The 23672-nt window shown below is 38.7% G+C and overlaps 1 pseudogene; it reads left to right on the forward strand.

Moving 5' to 3' along the window:
• Positions 1 to 16759: 16759 nt before the first annotated feature.
• On the forward strand, positions 16760 to 17705 carry LOC110298999 (olfactory receptor OR51C1-like; annotated as a pseudogene).
• Positions 17706 to 23672: the final 5967 nt, after the last annotated feature.

Genomic DNA, 23672 nt, shown 5'->3' on the forward strand with positions numbered 1-23672 from the left:
AAAGCCACAAATGAGGGCTTCATTTACTTTCCAAACCATCACCATTTTCTAGAGGCAGTTCATGGAAAAGAGGTCACCTTGGCATATGATGATAATCTGGGGCCATTAGAATCCAAAACCTGACAGAAATGTAAAAAGGTGAAACAAAGGAGGGCCAAACACCTACAGACAAAGGAACCAGAGAAGCTATGGGATCCTCAATAGAAGTTCAGTGATGTGCCATTTTTCAGTATTCATGTGCCTTCCTTAAAGTTTCAAATGTTCAGGACATGTTGATGGATCTATGACACCAGTAACCTTCTCACAGCTTATCTATTAACTTTGGAAGTTTTTGAAATGTGTTCAAAAGAGAGAAAATATTTTGCCAAGGCAATGACCAATGCTACTTATAACTATTCATCATCCATCAAAGCACACTATTAATGGCATATAATAAATGTCTTTAAGGCAATGATGAAAAATCTAGAAACTAAGTTGACTAAACTGAAGATAGAAGTTTACTAAAGGCCAAAACCACCAGGATTATAAAATCACTGATCGTAGGAGTAACGAAACAATTTCACAAAAGTAGAGTATGCACCTTTGTCACATCATTTCGCCTTTCCTGGTGGCCAGCAGGGACAGAACCAGACACATTAATACAACAATTAAAAAGTAATCAAGATTAAAAATTCATGTCACTAAGGCTAGGAAACAACAAAATTCTTTATATATAATTTAGTTTCTTCATAAAATTCTCATGCTTGTTATATGAAAGAATTGCTTATTCTGACAATTATTGTTTTAGGAATTTCATTTAATATTAAAACTTGGCTAATGACATAAGATGATGTAAATGGTTGGATTTTAAGAACTCCATAATTCTTAATCTGTGACAATTTACAAGAATTAAAATATGCAGAATTAATCACAAAAAGACTCAATAGTAACTTAAATCTGTTTTTGTACTCATTGTCTTAGGATTTGGTAGAAATCCATTATTCAAAATTACCTCCACAATCTTATGTACTTAACGTTCATTATTCATTCACTGAATATCCCTCAGTACCTGCTCCATATAAAAGCTAAAATGCATCTTTCTAACTATCCCTTCTTAGACAAACCACATGCAAACCCCATCAATCCTTCAAACTCAAAGAGTGAAGCCAAGTCAATACAACATGCCTTCCCTGTTCCATGCTGCCTGTTGGCAGTAAGGCACTTTATTATCAGAAAAGTGACTGAACATTTCTCAGACATTTTCCTGTCTCTGTGTTTAAACTTCTTTTTCACCAAAAGAACATGGCTTATCTCCCTTTGGGGATGCATCATGTCTAGCCAGCTAAGCCGGATTCATTAGTGTCTCCTTTGACTCTGCCCTGCAGCACCATTCGAACTGATTCCACCTTACAGAAACAGAACGTGTTTGTTTTCACACTTCACATGTTTTTACCATTTTGGCTTCATTTTTCCATCTCTTGAAGACTCTTCTGTTATAAACCCATTTTATCAGAGGCCTCTAACTTCATCCATTTCTCTTTCAATTTTCATCCATGAATTGATCTTAAACTGAAATCACCTGTTGCAAAAGAAAACTCAACTTCCCAAGGTTTCTTCTGCTCTCTACATCACAAAATCCTAAGATCCTAAGATACGATACTAAGACATAAGACTGTGTACTGACATTAGAGTTACCAGAAGTTCTCTGTGCCATCATTCTATTCTGCTGAAAAGAAAACAAATGCTAGAGCTGTGATGTCTTTTCTTTCAGCTTCGGGCATCAACTAGGCAAAGGTTTCTGGCTTTCTGCTTGTGTAACACAGAGTTCTTGGTGCTCTGAGATGCTTCTTTCAACATCAGGACTACTTAAGCTAGTTGCCTATCCTCCCCCAAACAAATTATCCCTATACTCTCAGCTAGACCTTCAGAGATCATTCTCTAACTAGCAGCACATCGATACCCAAGTAAGCAGCTATTCGCTTTTTTTTTTTTACATCTCAATTATCACAATGGGATTTTATGTGGTACATTGAATATTTTGCTAATTGCAAGGAAGATAATATGGACTGCCTGTTTTCAGAGCTCCATTAAAAGGCTTAACATGAGAATAGGAGTACACCTGTAAGTTTTGATTTAAAATAAAATGCTAAACATGGGTTAAAATACTCCTGGCTCATAGTGTGTCAGTTTTGATAGTTTATTAACCTAATGGCCCATATAGAATTTGAACAAAATTGCTTCTACTTTCTTACTTCCAATGATTGTCTTTTCTAGACTGCAGTATTTGAGTGAGAATAATATGCATAATGAGAGTCCATTGTATATAACTTTTTTTTCCCTTTGCAAGAGGGTACCAATTATGCAACACAAAACTAACTCTAACTCAAGATACTTTTGTAGACACTTTGTCTCCTATTGTTTCATTTAGGCAATGTTTTTGTTTTTGTTTTTGGTCTATTGGTTTTTTGATTCTATATTTTGTTTTACTGTGAGGTGTGTGTGTGTGTATTTCTTGGATATTGTTTTTATATTTTTTGCTTTATTTTGATTTTGTTTTGTTTTGTTTTGTTTTTAATTATTTTATTTATTTACATTCCAGCAGTTGCCCTGCTTCCCAGTACCCCCCTCTCAGGTTTGCTCATCCCACTCCTCCTCCCCCTTGCCTCAGAGAGGGTGCTCCTCTCCCAACAGGCCTCTCCCTTCCCTGGGGCCTCTTCTTTCTAGGATTAGGCTCATCTTCTCTCACTGAGACCATATCAGGCAGCCCTGTTATATATGTTCTGAGGGTCTTGAACAAGCCCTTGTATGCTGCCTGGTTGGTGGTTCAGTGTCTAGGAGTTCCAGGGGTTCAGGTTACTCGAGACTGCTGCTCTTCTCTATGGGATTGCCCTCCTCTTCAGCTTCTTCAATCCTTCCCTTAGTTCTACAATAGGGGTCCCTGAGTTCAGTGCAATGGTTGGGTGTAAGTATCTGCATCTGTCTCAGTCAGCTGCTGGCAGGACCTCTCAGAGGATAGCCATGCTAGGCTCTTATCTGTAAGCACAACATAGCATCGGTAATAGTATCAGGCCTTGGTCCCCTCCCCCCAGCCCACTCCCTCCTTTAGATCCCAAACTGGGCAGGTCATTTGAGCTCCTTTCCTTCAATCTCTTCTCCATTTTTGCCCCTGCAATTATTTTAGACAGGAACAGTTCTGGGTCAGAAATTTTGACTGTGGATTAGTAACCCTGTCTTCTGCTTGAGGCTCTATCTACTGGAGTTGGACCCTTCAAGTTCCCTCTCCCCATTGTTGGGCATTTTGATTAAGGTCACCTCCAGAGATTCTCTTACCTCCTGGGTCTCTGGTACATTCTAGAGGGTCCTGTCCCCGTACCTTCTACCCCCTGAAGCTGCATATTTCCATTCATTCTCCTGGCACTCTGGGCTTCTCTTCTGTCCTCTCCGCTCCCATACTTTATCTTGTTCCCCACTTTCCTTCACCCTCCCTCTTTCTGCCTCCCATGATTAGTTTCTTTCCCCTTCTAAGTGGGATTGAAGCATCCTTACTCGGGCCTTGCTGCTTGTTAAACTTCTTATGGTCTGTGGATTTTATCCAATGTGTTCTCTATTTTTGGGCTAATATCCACTTATTTTTAAAATTATTCATTTTAATTAATTAATCTGTGTATTTATTTTGTTTCATTTTAACCACAGTTTCCTCTACCTACCACCTCTCTGCCCATCCCTCCCCCTACCTCCTCTGCCCTCTCCCATCCACTCCTCTTCCCTTTCTCTTTAGAAAAGGGGAGTCTTCCCATGGATATCAACCAGTCTTGGCATATCAAGTTGCATTAAGACTGGGGACATTCTCTCCTACTGAGGCTAGATAAGGCAGCCCATAATGGTAAAGGGTCCCAAAGGCAGGTAACAGAATCAGAGACAACCCTTACTCATACTATTAGGAGTCCCACATGAAGACCAAGTTACACAACTGCAACATATATGCAGAGGCCTAGGTCAGTCCCATGCATGCTCTCTGGTTGGTGATTCAGACTCTGTGAGCCCCAGTGGGCCCATGTTAGTTGATTATGTAGGTTTTCTTGTAGTGTCCTTGATGCTCTGGCTCCTATAGTCCTTCCACCCCCTTCAGAAGGATATCCCAAGCTCCACTTAATATTTGCCTGTGGATCTCTACATTTGTTTCCATTAGCCGCTGTGTGAAGTATTTTGATGACAGTTATGTTAAGCTTCTGTCTGCAAGTATAGCAGAATATAATTACCAGTGTCGGGGTGGCTTCCCTCTCATGGCATGGTTCTCAAGGTGGACCAATCATTGCTTGGCCATTTCTCCTCCATCTTTACCCCTGCACATCTCATAAGCAGGATAACTTGTAGGTTGAAGGTTTTATGGCTCGGTTGGTTCCCCAATATCTCCATTGGAATTCTTGCCTGGTTACAAGAGATGGCTGGCTTAGGCTCCATTATCCCCCCTTGGGAGTCATTGCTAGGGTTTCCCTCATAGATTACTGGGAGTTTCCATTGCCCTGGGTTTCTAACTCATCCCAGAGATGCCCCTTCCTATTCCATCTGTCCCTCTAAGTTCTGTCTGCCTCAGTCCTCTGTCCTCACCTGATCCCTCATGTTTTCATCCCCACCCCATCCCCATCCAATCTGCTCCCCTCTTGTCAGTGAGATTCACACGTCCTTCCTGAGCCGTCCTTGTTACTTAGCTTCTTTGTGTCTGGGGATTGCAGCATAGTTATTTATTACTTTATGGCTTATTATGCATTTATAAGTGAGTACATACCCTGTTTGTCTTTCTGGGTTTGGGTTACCTCACTCAGGTTGACCTTTTCTAGTTCCATCCATTTGCCTGAAAGTTTCATGATATCATTGTTTTTAATAGCTGAATAATACTACATTATGTAATGGACCATATTTTCTTTATCCATTCCTTGATTAAGAGACATCTAGGTTGTTTCCAGTTTCTGACTATTGAAAATAAAGCTACTATGAGCTACTTAGTTGACCAAATGTCCTTCTGATGTAGTACAGCATGCTTGTTTTTCAAGAAAGAAAAAAAAAATGGATGAGGAATTGAGTGGATGGAGAGTTGTGGGGCGGAGCCTGGGAGGAATCAGAGGAGGGGCAAAATGTAATCAGAGTATATTTTATTAAATTTTTTCAATAAAAAAAAGAACTTTCAAGAAGAGTCAGGAAAAGTTAATTCTACAGACACGGTGGGTGGTATATAAACTGTCAAACACCATGTTCATTAGTGCTGAAAGATCAATTAAAAGATATTCCTTGGCTTGGACTGAACAATCAAGATGAAATAGAATAACATAAAACTACTTTGAAAGCCTTAACCACGCACTGCACAGAATTTCATTGGTATAAAACCCTTGAATAAAAGTAATTTCTTCTGGAAATCTTCACTTGAAATCTCAAGCCAACAAATCTTTCCTCTATAGAAAGAGGAACCCTCGACTTTGTCTCTTTATCTTGGGTATTTATCTCTTCATTTTTTTCTCTCAGTGTAATGAGAATATCATGCTGTTTCTCTCCCTCAGTTTGTTTATGTGATGGATTACAGTTACTGATTTATGTGTGTTGAACAATCCCAGTATCTCTGGGATAAACCTTACTTAATCATGGTGAATGATCTTTTTGATGTGTTCTTGGATTTGGTTTCCAAGTATTTCTTCTCTTTTTTTCCCCTTTTATTTATTTATTCTTTTACATTCCAGTTGTTAACACCCTCCAGATCCACCCTCCTTCATTTCTTCATTCCATTCCTCCTCTTCCCTCTCCAAGAGGATGTCCCTTACCACACCCCCACCAGGCATCCCCACTCCCTGGTGCCTCAAGTTTCTCTAGAGTTAGGCACATCTTCTCTCACAGAGGTTAGACCAGACAGTCTTCTGCTGTATATGTGTCCAGGATCTCACACAAGCTAGTGTATGCTGCCTGGTTGGTGGCATATTCTCTGAGAGATCTCAGGTATCCAAGTTGAGACTGCTGGTCTTCCTATGGACTTGCCCTCCTACTTAGCTTCTTCCAGCCTTTTCCTAATTCAACCACCAGGATCCCCAACTTCAGTCCAATGGTTGAGTGTAAATATCTCCATCTTTCTCAGTCAGCTGCCTGTTGGGCCTCTCAGAGGACAGCCATACTAGGCTCCTGTCAGTAAGCACACCATAGCATCCATAATAGTGTCAAGCTTTGGAGCCTCCCCTTGAGCTGGATCCCAAGTTGGGCTGGTCACTGGGCCTCCTCTTCCTCACTCTCTTCTCTTTTTTGTCACTGCAGTTCTTTTAGATAGGAACAATTCTGGGTCAGAGGGATCAGAGTTTTTGACTGTGGAATGGCAACCTCATCCCTCCACTTGATGTCCTGTCTTTCTAGTGGAGGTTCCCTGTCCCCACTGTTAGGCATTTCATCTAAGGTCCTGAGAGTCTCTCACAACCCAGGTCTCTGGTACATTCTATAGGGTTTCCCTACCTCCCACCACCAGAGGATGTATATTTCCATTCATTCTGCTGGCCCTCAGGGCTTCTCTCCTGTCTTCCCTCTACCCCCTTGCCCATATCTGATCATGTTCTCCTTTTTTCCTCCCCTCTCCCCTCTCTTACCCATGTCCCTTCATTCCTCTACCTCCAGTGATTGTTTTCTATTTAATCTCAAGTGAGATTGAAACATCCTCACTTGGACCCTTGTTCTTGTTAACTTTCTTAAGTTCTGTGGATTGTATCCTGGGTATTCTGTACTTTTTTGCTAATATCCACTTATTAGTGAGTATATACCATGCATGTCCTTTTAAAGTCTGAGTTACCCCACTCAGGATGATATTTTCTAGTTCTGTCCATTTGCCTGCAAAACTCATGATGTCTTCATTCTTAAGAGCTATATAGTATTTCCTTGTATAAATGAACCACAATTTCTGTGTCCATTCTTCCATTGTGGGACATCTGGGTTGTTTCCAGCTTCTGGATATTACAAAATGAGCACATGCCCCCATGGCATGGTGGGGCATCTTTTGGGTATATGCCCAAGAGTGGTATAGCTGGTACTTTGGGTAGATCTATTTCCAATTTTCTGAGGAACCTCCAGGTTGATTTCCAGAATTGTTGTACCAGTTTGCAATCCCACCAGCAATGGAGGAGTCCACATCCTTGCCAACACGTGCTGCCATCTGAGTTTTTGATGTTAGCCTTTCTGACTGGTATAAGATGGAACCTCACAGTCATTTTTATTTGCATTTCTCTGGTCACTAAGGACATTGAACCTTTCTTTATTTATTTATTGGATATTTTAATTATTTATGTTTCAAACATTATCCCCTATTCAGGTTTTCCCTCTGGAAACCCTCTATCCCATCCTCCCTCTCCCTGCTTCTGTGAGGGTGCTTCCCCACCCAGGCCCCCACTCCCTTCTCCCTACCCTGGCATTCCCCTACACTGGGGCATCAAGCCTTCACTGAACCAAGGGCCTCTCCTCCCATTGATATTGTAAAAGGCCATCCTCTGCTACATATGAGACTGGAGCCATAGGTCTCTCCATGTGTCCTTTTTGGTTGGTGGTTTAATCCCTGGGAGTTCTGGGAAGTCTGGTTGGTTTATATTGTTCTTCCTATGGGTTGCAAACCCCTTCAGCTCCTTCAGTCCTCTCTCTATCTCCTCCATTAGGAACTCCATGCTCAGTCCAATGGTTGGCTGTGAGCATCTGCCTCTGTATTTGTCAGGAGACAGATATACCAGGCTCCTGTCAGCACTTGTTGACATCCACAATACTGTCTGGGTTTGGTATCTGTATATGGGATGGATCCCCAGGTGACACAGTCTCTGGGTGGCCTTTCCTTCAGTCTCTACTCCACACTTTGTCTCCATATGTCCTCCCTTGAGTATTCTGTTCCCTCCTCTAAGAAGAAAGTGCTTCTTTGCCATTGGAGAGTCCTCTGTTGTGAATTCTCTATTTAGCTTTATACCACATTTTTTGATTACTCGTTTGTTTGGTTTTTGTAAGGAGCCGCCCTCACATTCGCCATTACAAGATGGCACTGATGGCACTGGCACCCATGTAATCAAACCATCTGTGCATGCGCCGGGGTAGTTTCCCACCCCATGTGCTCTGCCTTCCCCGTGACGACAACTCCGGCCGATGGGCTGCAGCCAATCAGGGAGCGACACGTCCGAAGCGGAGGACAGTCCTCCATAAAAGGGACGAGTTTCCACCATTCTATGGTTCTCTCTATCTCTCTCTCTCTCTCTGGTGCTCTCTTCTCCACTGGCTCCTGAAGGGGTAAGCAATAAAGCTTGTGCCGCAGAAGATTCCGGTTGCCCTGAGCGTGTTCTTACCAGGGGGAACAAAAGCGCGGGCAATAGGTTTTTGTTTTTGTTTTTGTTTTTGGAGGTTAACTTCTTGAGTTCTTTATATATTTTAGATATTAGCCCTCTATCAGATGTGGAGTTAGGGAAGATTTTTTTCCCCAATCTGTAGGTTGCCAATTTGAAGTTCAAAGCCCATACTGAAAAACATAATAAAAGGAATGTACAGCAAACCAATAGCCAGTATCAAATTAAATGGAGAGATACTTGAAGCAATCCCACTAAAATCAGAAACAAGACAAGGATGCCCACTCTCCCCATATCTTTTCAATATAGCACTCAAAGTTCTAGCTAGATCAAGAAGACAACAAAGATATCAAACAATTTGATCAAGGGGAGATCAAATTGTCAAACAAGAAGTCAAGACATCACTATTTGCAGATGATATGATAGTGTGTGTATATATAAGCGACCCCAAAATTTCTACCAGAGAATTGCTACAGCTGATAAACAACTTCAGCAAGGTGGCTGGATATAAAATTAAATCAAAGAAATCAGTTGCCTCCCTTTATACAAATGATAAATGGGTTAAGAAAGAAAATAGGAAAACAACACCTTTCACAATAGTCACAAATAATATAAAATATCTTGAGTTAACTCTAACCAAACATGTAAAAGATCTGTATGACAAAACTTCAAGTCTCTCACAGAAGAAATTGAAGAAGACCTCAGAAAATGGAGAGATCTCCCATGCTCATTAAATTGGTAGGATTAATATAGTAAAAATAGGCATCCTACCAAAAGCAATCTAAAGATTCAACACAATAACCATCAAAATTCCAACACAATTCTTCAAAGACAGGAAAAGAGAAATTTTTAATTTCATATGGAAAAACAAAAAACCCAGGAGAGCAAAAACAATCCTTAATAAAAGAACTTCTGGGGGAATCACCATCCCTAATCTCAACATATACTACAGAGCAATAGTGATTAAAACAAAATTCATGGTATTGGTACAGAGACAGACAGGTTGATCAATGGAATATAATTAAAGACCCAGAAATAAAACCACATACTTATGAATACTTGATCTTTAACAAAGAAGCCAAAAATATACAATGGACAAAAAAAAGCCTCTTCAATAAATGGAGCTGGTCTAACTGGCAGTCATTATGTAGAAAAATTAAAATAGATCCATATTTGTCACCTTGCACAAAGCTCAAGTCCAAGTGGATCCAGGACACAAAACCAGATGCACTGAATCTAATAGAAGAGACACTGTAAAAGAGTACTCATGGGCAGGGGAGAGGGGAGAGGAGGCAAGGAGGAGGGAATTTCCTAAGCAGAGCTCCAATGACTCAGGCTATAAGATCAAGAATTGATAAATGGGACCTCATGAAACTTACCTCTTCACTTTTAAGAGATATTTAATGAATACATGCTATGTATCTGCTGTTAACTATAATCCTTTCAAATTTCTGTTACTCCAATTATTCACGTAACAGAATCACTGACAAGAAACACACAGAATGTTTAAGGAGAAATGTTCAACCCTGTGTCCATCTTCAGAGTAATAATTCATTTTTAAAACTAAGGTATATACACATAGGATTTCTGTGTCTAATTTTGTTTTCTTCATGTAGATCTTTCCCATCTGTCTAAGCCTCCATGAGCCCAGATGTCACTTAAGCATCCCAGGGGACAGAGCTCTGGGACATCTAGCATGGCACAGAAACCCCATACACTGGTGTTTACTCCAGCTGAAGCAGTGATTCTATCACCAAAATTCCTTATAAAGATTCTCCATTCATAGAGACATGTGGGTAACCTTCACATAACGCACTATAGAAGAATAAGAGAAACCTCTACTCCATATCTAAAGGTCCAGACGACCAACTGCAACCTGGTAGGAAACCATAAATTTTCTGTCTTTAATATGTTTGTCTGTTCATTTTAAGCTGACAGAACACAGAAGGAAATTTCAGTGGAAGTGAGTGTAAAGGCCTATGCAAAGTTTCTAATGTTTTTTCCTTCAACACACCCACTTGGAAGGCCTCTGCTTCTCCACGTTGGTAAAGGCAAGGCCCTCCTTTATTTGGACCATGACTTTCAACTCCTCAGAACTTACTACACTTTCACTTCTCTGTTCTGTTCACATCCATGGCACTGCCTATTCAGAAACTCCAAATTCCATGCAGAGGTTTCACTTACATGTGCTTAAGTAGTCGTAGCAAATGTATGTCTGACTGTAAAAATGTCTAATGAAACCTGACATATTGTAAGATATATGTTCTCTATTTAACTTAGACTGTATGCCTGACACATACATTAATGAAACTCCCAAGTGCAGACATGGGTACACCCTCATTATTATTGATTTACATTTCTCATAGATTTGCATTTCTATCATTTATTCCAATCAGGGTTCTGGAAAATATCAGCTAAGTTCACACTTTTAGTTTAACTCTCAACAACAGAGATGTCAAAGACTAGCCTCAACTTAAAGAACACTTCCTAAGAGGAGGGGTGTTTGGGAAGAGTGAAAAGAAAGGAGTCTCAGTCAACAGTGGGTCCAAGCAGAGAGCCTAAGTTCTGCTGAGATGGCTTTCCTGACCCCCCTCCTCTCTCTCTCTCTCTCTCTCTCTCTCTCTCTCTCTCTCTCTCTCTCTCTCTCTCTCTCTCTCTCTCTGTGTGTGTGTGTGTGTGTGTGTGTGTGTGTGTGTGTGTGTGTGTGTTCTGCTCTGCTCTGCTCTGCTCTGCTCTGCTCTGCTCTGCTCTGCTCTGCTCTGCTCTGCTCTAGACAGCTTTTTCTTGCTATTCTAAAAACTCTCTAGTTGAGACAGCTCTCTCTGCTAGTAAAACTTGTAAACACTGTTTGGAAAGCTCATGGGTTTTTTGACCAAAGTCAGAAAAGCTGATATAAAATAAACAATTATTGGATCTTCCCACCAAGTTAGAAATCCTGTTAGGAAAAAAAAATATTGAAGAGCTGTTTTCATTCTCTAGACATCTCCAGACAGCTCAGCTTTCTCTAGAGAAAATTCTAGTTATGCTAGCTCATCTATTGCAGACCAGAAGCCCAGTTTTTTAGTTACATATCAATTCAGTCATTTACTTTATGTTTCGTTTGGTTATCTTATGAATCAGCATCCTGTCACCCCAGCCCTTTGACAGCAAGCATACATTTTTTCTTAACATTGCAAAAGAATTCAGAGATCTGTCTGCCTTTATTAAGCACAGAGGACAAGCTAGTTGGGTAGAACCCTGCCCACAATTTCCATCATGCCTGGGCCTAACCTTGCTTGTTCTGTCCTAGGCTGACCCTGATTCAGGAATCTATCTGCCTTTATAAGTGTGAACAAAAAAACCTTATGTTAACATGGAGAACATTTCTCAGAAGGAAAGAGTCCTCTGTTGCTAGTACTGGTTCCAGAAATATGTCCATTATTACACAAACATGCCTTATGCCCACGGCAGTCATCAACACACATCCACAACAGTCTCAAGGAGGCTCACCTCAGGGCCCTGCCCCAGGGACTGGAAACATATCACTCTGTCCCCACCAAGGCTATGACTGGCTAGCCACAGAGAGACAACATAGCACGGTAATGAGTTCACTGAACAGACCTGGATTCACACACTAGATCCATTTCATCTGTCAAAGGAACCCTCAGTAAAGTCTTCACTCTGAAGCAACATTGTCGTTCTTTTGACTCTGAGTGATGTCAAATCGTCCTGTATTAACTAGTAGTCATTTGATGAATTTCATTTTTGTTCTTGAACCAATGAGTGTTATTGGGGTTACTTACAGGAATATGGTGAGAGGTTATTTACAGGAACAGATACGACTTCTCATGTTACCTTGTTCCTGCAGTGAGCACAGTATCTAACTGAGTATTGTATATGTTTCAAGTAGGAGATGGTTTGCTGTAAAAGAATTCCTCATAGCCTACCAAAATAAAAACTCCAAGCTTTACCCCCTTAGCTCTTACTTTTAGTTTTGTTATTAGAAGTTCTGTTTCTACTACACAACTATATAAATATTTTCCTGGATTTTTTTTTCTAAAATGTAGGTGGTTTATTGTTATTTACCTATTTGACTATCAGGAAATAATTTCAATATAGATTTTGGTGATATGCTTTATTTGTGTTTTATTCAAGTCAGTTTATCAAACTCCTGTTGTTCACTATCACAGTCTATAACTAGTGGATTTAAGGTCTAGCTCACCTGGACTTCTTCCTATACTTTAATTCTATCCCAGGTTTCTATTTGTCCCAAATGGGAACTAAATCTTCCTATTTATGTCATTATCTAATACAATAGTGCAGAAACCAAAACAAATCTTTTTTGTTGGTAAATAGCTGTCAATCGTTTTAGATAAAATATTTCTCATCTATTTTTGTTCCATTCTCAAAAAAAAAATCACAGCATTTCATGGTTTTTTGTTAAAGTTTATACAAAGCTGCATTTTCTGAATTCTTGTTTCATAGAGAAACCAACAAGACTAGACACTAGATTTTTGCCAAAAATTCTATTCATGTTGTTTATCAATTACTTTCTATGCTCACTATTTCCTGGAGGAGTTTCAAATCCAGATTTATATTTAAAAGTCTTCAATATAACATATGTGTTAGAAAAAAGTGTGCATTCCAAAAATTAGTGCATTTGTAATGGAAACCATCACCACTACCCAATTTTAGAACATTTTCCATCACCCAAAATAGTTCCCTGGTTGCTGTCCAAATCCCACCCCTAGAGACACAAATACTAACCTGCTTTCTGTCTTCTGTCTTCAAAACAAATTTCCTTTCAAGACTAGGGCCATAGCTCAGTAGGTAAAAGGGTTTGTTACTCAAGCATAAGGACCCAAGTTTAAATCCCAAATACCTGTGTAAAAGGTCAGGTATGGTGATTCACATTGTAACCCTATCCCTAGAGAGGTGGGTCAGAAACAGGTGGATCACTGCGGCTTGCTAGCCACCAGCCTAGCTGCAGCTACAGTGACAGACCCTATCTCATAGGACTTAAGTGAGAAATGACAGAGCAGGACTCATGATGACCTCCTCTGGTGTCTGAGCATTCACAAGCATATGAGCCAGCACACACAGTACGCACACAGCTCAGACACCAATTTTTTTCTCCTTTCTACTTATTTGATTAAGATTGGTGACACTGTGTGTAATCTTCTAACCAGATTTTTCATACTGCATAATTTGCCTGCACGCATTCACGTTGCAGTAATACCAATGTGACTTTCCTTTGTTGCCTGAACACTATTCCATCATAGAGACGCTTCACAGTTTGCACATCCGCAATCAGCAGATAAGATTTGTAATGTTTCCAATTTGGGGCTATTATAACTAATGCTATCCTGGACATTAATGCATAAGTGTGTATACATACACTTTCATTTGCCTTTGAAATTTCTAGAAGTAGAATTTCTGAGTCCTATGGTGGGTTTATGGTTGAATGTTTAGGAAACTGCCAATACATGTTTTAAAAGAGAATGTACTATTACATGCTACCAGCCCTTCAAGGTGTTTCTAGGGTCTCCATATATCCTCAGAACTTACCATTTTCCTCTTTGCTTTCTCCTCAGCTCTAGTCATCTGATTATATAGTCTCATCTCATTCCAGTTAGAGAACCGCCATCTTGCTGCCATTGAACTTTCTAGCCCATCAGCCTACCATGACCTTTTACATAGTCATATCTTATAGTTCACAGTGTCCAAGTCTTAGTAACTAAGTAGTGTGGATAAATTTAGGGGCAAGTTTACTTTTTTCTGAAACTTAATTTAAATATTTCTTTTCTCAGTTGATCTTTTTAAAACTGGTTTGATTTAAATTTCTTTATAGAAATCCATATTTTACTCTGAAAATTTTATAACTCTTAAAAACCTTTTTAAAAAATATTCAACACATCTTTTTAAGGCATTTCTGACATTCATAAAAGACAATCTTACAGCAAACCCCCTGCTTCTCTGACTCTTACAACATTTCCTCCTCTTCTCCTACCATGTTCCCTGAGCCTTAGGTACAGTTTTGAGACTAGGCTCCACATTTTGATTTGTTATGATTTTTGCCATGGTCTCTATTGCAAAGAGAAGTTTCCTTGATGATTGCTATACTCATCTGTGGGTGTAAGGAAGAATTGGACTACTTTTAAATCATCTCCATATGCCTTAGTTTATTACTCTCAGTGATATTTGACTTAGGATGATTTTCAATCTTAGCAGTAGATCTTATGTTTGCTCATCTCTATCAGGGTTGAAAGTTTAATAGAAGTAGAAGAGCTGAGAAAGGTTTCCTTTTGCACTGTGCTAGTAATAAAGTTACTCTGAAATGGAAGTTTTGGAAAAAGTGATATGAACTAAACACACTGCAGCACAACAGCAAGTGGTGATTAACACTGAAAGAAAAAGAGGTTGTGAATTTGAGAGGGTGGAGGGTGAGGTTACATGGAAGGAGTTAAAGGGAGAAATAATTTAATTTTAACTTCAAAAATGTTTGCAAAAAAACGGACAAGGTGAGAATATGCAGATTTATGAGTTTGGAGGCATACTTTATTGAAATTGCATACTATGGAAAATGCAGATACGTATGTACAACTATCATATAACTATCTAATGGAGAACCAATAACTAAAATGAGAAAGAAAATACAAAGGCTGTGTAAAATGCACAGTCTTTTCCATGAAGAAGACTGAAGTCTGATGCAGTCATATTGTGTTTGAGCTTTCCTTGAAAGTGTGAAGTGAAGAAATTTTAAAAAATCTAGGTGGATCTACTATTCATAATATTAGTCTTATAACAGTAATGCTTTAAAATAAAAAAAAGCATGAAAAAAGTCAAAAGTATTGTTCTTGTAATGCCTGAGGATTTTTAATTTGTAACAAACAATACTTTGTACAAATTGGCAAACTCATCTTCATCTATGTCCATAAGTGAGCAGTATAGTTAGATACTAGAAATGTTTAAAAGTAGGCATAACTCTTTAAAATGATCGTGAAAGTCTTCTGTTGCATAATCAACACAAATCTGCATTAAATTTATTTGGTTTTTATAGTAAATATGTAATTTTCAAAATGCACTACTCTGTGTATTAATATTTTGCCAAATCTATTATTTGTTAAAAGTTACACCCTCCAATTTAAATAAAGGTCACAAAATAGGTACATACTCTTTTCTTAAATTATTAATCATCCCATTCATTTATATCTCAAATGATATCCCACTTCCCAGTTACCCCTCTATAAGCCCCCCATCCCACAATGTCCCTCTCCTTTGCCTCTATGAGGGTGCTCCTCCACCCACCCACCCTTTCCCACCCCACTCCTCCAGCATCAAGGAGATACACACTCTTAAAATATGTGTTTTAAGTCTGGAAGTAGATGTTTTAAGTAATTTTATGTTTAATAACAAAAATATGTGTTTCAAATTTGCTCCATTTGTTAGTAGAAAATAATATTATTTATTGAACCAAGATTATATCATAATTACCACCGTGATCACTATCATCAGACAATGTGGTTTAGTTTGTATTCTCTAATTCTTAATGTCATCCCTCTATATTTATAAACTTGAAGAGATTATCCAAACTTCCAAGACTTATCTATGTAGAAGACAAACACATCTTTCACATTCATCAGAAGGCTCAAAACAAATTTACACAAACATTTACAGGAATGTATGAGACAGTCTTAGAATTTACACATTGATGTATATTGCTGGAATCCCATAGCAAATCAGATTCAGATTAAAAGCCAGGCTACATGAGTTTATAAGAAACTTATATAATCTTTGGGGCAGCATTAGAAATATAAATGAAGAAAATATCTAATAAAAAGTTGTTTAATAAAAAAGAAAGGAAGAAAGAAGCTTATAATTTGACTCAATGACCACCACCACAAAGGAAGTTTCCATAATCATGAACACAGCAGGGTTTTAGTGCTACAAAACAAGAATTTCAAGTTTCAGATTCATAAGAACTGAAGCACCTTCTAAAGAATTGAAAGTTTTAATTAAAAGTAAGTGATTGGTGAATATATAAAATATAAAAGGTGAAATAAAGTTAGCTGAATAAATTTAAATTAGTTCAAACCTAATTAAATAGCTGAGTTTTCTGAGAGATCTACATATCATTTTGAATGAAAAACTCCCAACAAAATAGCATCATTTGCATGGTTCTATTTATATCAAGTTCAAAAATAAGAATTGGTAATTATGTTAAGAGAAGTTAAAAGAAAGATGACAGCTAAAGTGGACAAAGGATCTGGTGGGGCATTAGGAAGCCATCTATCTGGTAATGTCCTCCTAACTGGTTTCAAGAGTGTTACTGGGTACATATAGATGTCAAACTTAATTGAGCCAGACCCTAAGTTTCATGCACTTTATTGAATGCCTATCTGACTTCAACTAAAATAATTTCAAAATTCTAGATTTAAGAAGTCAAGATTCTGATTGAACAGGCCATAATGCCAATCTTCTATAACTCCACCTCTCCTACTTTTCTCTTGACTGGTGTCCCTGGATTGGAATGGGCTCATCCCTGGATCTCCATCCCCTTCTGCTGCCTCTATTTCACTGCACTATCTGGAAATTCTTTGATCCTGTTCGTAGTCCTTACTGAACCAACTCTCCAAGAGCCCATGTACTATTTCCTCTCTATGTTGTCCTCCACGGACATTGGTCTCTGCATCTCTACAATCGTAACAGTGCTGGGGATATTCTGGCTCAATGCCCGGGAGATCAGCTTCAGTGCCTGCTTGTCACAGATGTTCTTCATTCATCTCTTCACATTCATGGAATTCTCAGTACTCCTGGCTATGGCCTTTGATCGTTTTGTAGCCATCTCAAACCCCTTGAGATATGCTGCCATTCTAACTCATGCAAGGATTGCACAAATTGGTCTAGCAGTCATTACCAGAGCGACTGTCATTTTGACCCCACCAATCCTGCTTCTTAAGCGCCTATCATTTTGCCGTAGCCATGTGCTCCATCACTCGTATTGCTTCCACCCAGATGTGATGAAGCTTTCATGCTCAGACACAAAGATCAACAGTGCATTTGGACTAACTGCAATTATCTCTACTGCTGGAGTGGATTCTATCTTTATCCTGCTCTCTTATGGCCTGATCATTCACTCAGTTCTCAGCATCGCATCACCTAGGGAGAGGAAGAAGGCTTTCAGCACCTGCATTTCTCATATCACTGCCGTGGCCATCTTCTACATCCCCTTTGATCAGCCTGTCGTTTGTCCACAGGTTTGGAAAACACGCCCCGCCCTATGTGCCCACTCTCATTGCAAACGTGTACTTGCTCATTCCCCCTGTGATGAACCCCATCATCTACAGTGTGAAAACAAAGCCGATCCAGAGAGCTATTCTCAGACTCGTATATTGTAAAGGACCTCGTGTTTGACAATCAGTAATCATAAAGACTTATTTCAAGATGAGACACAGTTATCACACATTAAAGGTTAAAGTTATATGGATCTAGGTATGATCCAGTCAAGCACATTCAAAATATTTCCTAATGAATTTTTCTTTTTTTAATCACCAGAACACCTAACACAGATTCTCATTATCTCTCATTATTTTACATTTTTTAACTTTTATTTTATTCCTAATTTAAATTTTTTCATGCAATATATTTTGATCATTTCCCCTTCCCCGACTCTTCTCAGATCCCCCACATCCCCTATCTACCCAACTTCATATGATTTCTCTCTGTTTCTCACTATGGAAAACATCAAAAATAAAATACTAAAATCGAAATGAATAAGGCAGAAAATATCAAAACAAAACAAAATGAAGCAACACCACCACCACCACCACCGCCAAAATGACTCTGTTGTGCTGGCCAAGTGCTCCTAGGCACTGGGGCCTACCCTGGAGTGAGGTTAATATACCCACTGACACTCTATTGGCAAAAATTGACTTTCCCTTCCCAGAGATTATCACCTGCAGATGTTTTAAATTAACTTTCCAGGAACTCAGCTGAAAAGAAATTCTAAAAGAGAAATAAATATCTCTCTTGGGTTTGTTTCCCATATATAAACTTAATGAACTGATAACTTTTATAATCCGGCTTCAACCTTCTATTATCTTTAACATGTGTCTCAAGTCTCAAGACTTGAAAATTAGCCTAACTATGCCTTTAGATGTCTGCACCATTCCTGGTGGTGAACTTTACTGTCTACTCCATTTCAACCTTTCACCCACTTTCCACCTTGAAAGTTTACCGCTTTAAGACTCATCTTTAAATACCCTCATTAAGTTTTTCATAATGTCTCCAGAGACATTCAATACTGTCTTCCCATCATCTTCCTTTCCTAGTGTTTTGCCTTATCTGTCCACCTTTATGTGACTGTAAGCATTGGTATGTCTGTATATGAGCCACACAAGTTCTCATGAGGATATTAATTAATTACATAGATAAAAATGCCATTATTTGTAAAGATTCTACAATATCTAGCCAAATACAATTCATATAATAGATACTAATTACTAGTTATTGAAATATACTATCCCTAATAATCTTTCACATATATTATTAGATCAATTCCAATGTAATCAACTCCATTCCATGTGTGATATATATGACCTAAGAAATTGTCCTTGTAACTGGTGGCAAACTTTCTGTCTGTATCATCTATTAATTTACCTTAGTTCTGACATAGCTAAAGAAAAAAACTATTTGAGAAACTTAGGCTTCTATAACTTATTCCAGCTTGAATAATGTGAACTCTGTGAATGACTTAAACTATGTGAAGTTTAATGACTTAAACTTTAGTAAATAAGTTTTCCATTGGGTTTTAAATTTTTTAATATTCTGTAACTCCCTAGTTGCTAAAAAGCTAACAAACTACCCTCACCATTAGTTCCCACATTCACTGGCTCCCTCTCTGTTCTAACATCAAATTTCCTCTTTTTGAAATTTAATAATCATTTTTAAATCTTTTTTTTTACAGTCCAGTCATTATCTCCCTCCCATAAATTTCCTCCTTACCTTTGTATTTAGTCCAAAGTCCCTCAAGAAAATCATGGCTTTCTCTATAGGTCTCCAACTTGGTCACTTTTCTTCTGTTTATTATAAAGTAATCAGAAAAGATATTTTAAGGGTCTTTTAGATAAACTTTAATTACAGAAAAAATGATAAATGTGCTGTCATTAATAAAATATAATGCAAAAAAGTATAAGGTCCTTCCTGTTACAACAGAATATTGTTGATTCTTTTCCTCCCTTCTACACTGAATTTACACAGATGGATATGCAGAATATATTTGGAAGAGTAACCTTTAAAGCAAAATTTTATCGTTTATAAATTGGAAAATTAATAAAACTCCTAGGAACACTGTATCTACCTTTGCAATATCTATTTTTGTTGGTTTGGGTTAAGATGTTTCACATAGAACTAGAAACATAGGGATGTCTACCAGTAAGAATTTCTTCCCAGATTCCATTGGCATCAACCCTTGGTTCCCAAATGCCCTACTACAATTACTCCAAAACACTTACAGTTAAACACCTTAGAATTTGACAGCAAAATCTAAGTGAGATCCTTGGGACTCTCATGGAAGAACTGACTCTAGCAAGTTATCCTCTAACTACCCCCCAAAGCAAACATTGTGTGCACTCACAAACACACACACACATACGCACACACACTCACACAGCTAACTAATAATTAGTTCTATACTCTTCCTCCCAAAAAAGGATGTGTCAGTCTTATTTACCCTATTATAATTTACAAACTAATTCTATGCTAATAGGAAAATAGTACATTTTATCATAGAACAATCCATGTCTAAGTTATTGTGGCCTTAGGAATAGAATATGTAAGATCTTACTGCTCTTCAGACAGTATAATCTATTTCACATCTTCATCGACTAGATTGGGATGATAATGAGAAGATAAACACAAACATGATATCCATAGTAAGTAATATAACTGGTAAAGATAATAAAAGTGTTCATTAAAAAGTGTTCCTTATAAATGCATCTACCTTCATGAAAATATAATAATGAGAACAAATACTGTATAAATCAAACTAGAAAAATCAGGAAATAGTAACTCTGCACATTACTGCATCCAGGGCATGACATAGTAATCTAATTGACATTTAAGTAAACATAAAGAACCCAAATAAAAATAATGGAAGCCACATAGGATGAAGTTCAATAATGCACATGTATCTATTATTACAAATACTAATGATATTCAAAGGGAATATACATTCGCAAAATAAAAATTTAACTGTCATTTAACATTGGTGAAGGCAACTTTTCTCTGTGAAATGTTAGGATGGATGTAGAATAATCATGGTACAAGGCTGAATTCTGTGATTGATGCAGGGTCATATTTTAAAAAACAAACCACCAATTCTAAGCACAGTCATGCTATGGCATATATTTTAGCACTAAAATCAACGATCAAACTATAATAAGACACTAAGGAAATTTCATTATTTATTACTAAGTGAAGGATGCCAATATGAAAAAGCTTTACGGCCAGCACCGGGTCGCCTTGGACGCGGAGTCAGAGGATACCCCCAAGTTCTTAAGAGGACTCTCCACGCAATCTTAGGACCACCGGTGAGTGGAACACATCTTCTGTTCTAATCAAATCGCACAGACCTGAGAAAGCAATAGGGAAGCACCTTGGGCGCAGAGTCGGCAGACACCCCCGCCCAAGGTCCCTAGGGGACTCTCAGCATGATCTTTGGACCACCGGTGAGTGGAACACAGCTCCTGTTCCATTCCATCGCACGTGACCTTGGACAGCATTGGGGAGGCAGAAAGCCCAGCCTGACCAGGGTCACAGGTCCCTTCCAGTAGGCACCACCACAGGGTCACCTGGGCGAGGAGTCAGAGGACACCCCGAAGGTCCATAGAGGACAGCTTCTGAGGCAGACCCCATTTCAGACTCCAGACATCTGGGCACCTTCCCTGCCAGAGGACAGGTGTCCTTCCCATCTGGGAGGGCTCTGCTGGAGCACCTGGGGAAGCCATCTTGGTTCCAGGATCCCTCCTAGACTATTCTACTCAGGTGAGAGTGTGGACTACAGAAGCTAACAGCTTCTGGAACAGGTCCTGTTTCAGGACTTCATCTTCTGCCAGGAGGCAAATCTGAACACCAGATATCTGTGCACCTTCCCTGCAAGAGGAAAGCTTGCCTGCAGAGAGTGCTCAGACCACTGAAAATCAGGAGAAAGCTAGTCTCCCAAGTCTGGTGATAGAGGCTAACAGAATCACTGGAGGAACAAGCTCTAACCAGAGACAACTATAACAACTAACTCCAGAGATGGCGAAAGGCAAATGTAAGAATCTTACTAACAGAAACCAAGACCACTTACCATCATCAGAACGCAGCACTCCCAACTTACACAGTCCTGGGCACCCCAACACACCCAAAAAGCTAGACCTGGATTTAAAAGCATATCTCATGATGGTGGTAGAGGACATCAAGAAGGACTTTAATAACTCACTTAAAGAAATACAGGAGAACACTGCTAAAGAGTTACAAGTCCTTAAAGAAAAACAGGAAAACACAACCAAACAGGTAGAAGTCCTTAAAGAAAAACAGGAAAACACATCCAAACAGGTGATGGAAATGAACAAAACCATACTAGACCTAAAAAGGGAAGTAGACACAATAAAGAAAACCCAAAGTGAGGCAACGCTGGAGATAGAAACCCTAGGAAACAAATCTGGAACCATAGATGCAGCATCAGCAACAGAATACAAGAGATGGAAGAGAGAATCTCAGGTGCAGAAGATTCCATAGAGAACATCGGCACAACAATCAAAGAAAATGGAAAATGCAAAAAGATCCTAACTCAAAACATCCAAGAAATCCAGGACACAATGAGAAGACCAAACCTACGGATAATAGGAGTGGATGAGAATAAAGATTTTTCAACTTAAAGGGCAGACAAATATCTTCAACAAATTATAGAAGAAAATTTCCCAAACCTAAAGAAAGAGATGCCCATGAACATACAAGAAGCCTACAGAACTCCAAATAGACTGGACCAGAAAAGAAATTCCGCCCTGTACATAATAATCAGAACAACAAATACACTAAATAAAGATAGAATATTAAAAGCTGTAAGGGAAAATTCACCCAAGAGGAGTAGATGGCAGGAAATAATCAAACTCAGGGGCAAAATCAACCAAGTTGAAACAAGAAGAACCATTCAAAGAATCAACCAAACGAGGAGCTGGATCTTTGAGAAAATTAAAAAAATAGGTTAAACCCTTAGCCAGACTCACTAGAGGGCACAGGGTCAGCATCCTAATTAACAAAATCAGAAATGAAAAGGGATCCTGAAGAAATCCAAAAGACCAGCAGATCCTTCTACAAAAGGCTATACTCAACAAAACTGGAAAACCTGGAGGAACTGGACAAATTTCAAGACAGATACCAGGTACCAAATTTAAATCAGGATCAGGTTAATGATCTAAACAGTCCTATATCCCCTAAAGAAATAGAAGCAATCATTAATAGTCTCCCAACCACAAAAAAAAAAAAAAAAAAAAAAAAAATCCAGGACCAGATGGGTTTAGTGCAGAGTTCTATCAGAACTTCAAAGAAGATCTAATCCCAGTTCTTCACAAACTATTCAACAAAATAGTAGCAGAAAGTACTCTACCCAATTCATTCTATGAAGCCACAAAAACTCTGATACCTAAACCACAGAAAGAACCAACAAACATAGAGAACTTCATACCAATTTCCTTCATGAATATCGATGCAAAAATCCTCAATAAAATTCTCACTAACTGAATCCAAGAACACATCAAAACAATCATCCATCCTGACCAAGTAGGTTTCATTTCAAGGATGCAGGGATGGTTTAATATACGGAAATCCATCAACGTAATCCAGTATATAAACAAACTCAAAGACAAAAACCACATGATCATCTTGTTAGATTCAGAGAAAGCATTTGACAAAATCCAATACCCATTCATGATAAAAGTCTTGGAATGATCAGGAATTCAAGGCCCATACCTAACCATGACAAAAGCAATCTACAGCAAACCAGTAGCCAACATCAAAGTAAATGGTAAGAAGGTGGAAGCATTCCCACTAAAATCAGGGACTATACAAGGCTGCCCACTTTCTCCCTACCTATTCAACATTGTACTTGAAGTCCTAGACAGAGCAATTAGACAACAAAAGGAGATCAAGAGATACAAATTGGAAAGGAAGAAGTCAAAATATCACTTTTTGCAGGTGATATGATAGTATATGTAAGTGACCCTAAAAATTCCACCAGAGAACTCCTAAACCTGATAAGCAGCTTCAGTAACGTAGCTGGATATAAAATTAACTCAAACAAGTGAATGACCTTTCTCTACACAACGAATAAACAGGCTG

This window comes from Mus caroli, unplaced genomic scaffold (genome assembly GCF_978045245.1).
Source record: "Mus caroli unplaced genomic scaffold, Mus_caroli_1 scaffold_8, whole genome shotgun sequence".
Taxonomy (NCBI): Eukaryota; Metazoa; Chordata; class Mammalia; order Rodentia; family Muridae; genus Mus; species Mus caroli.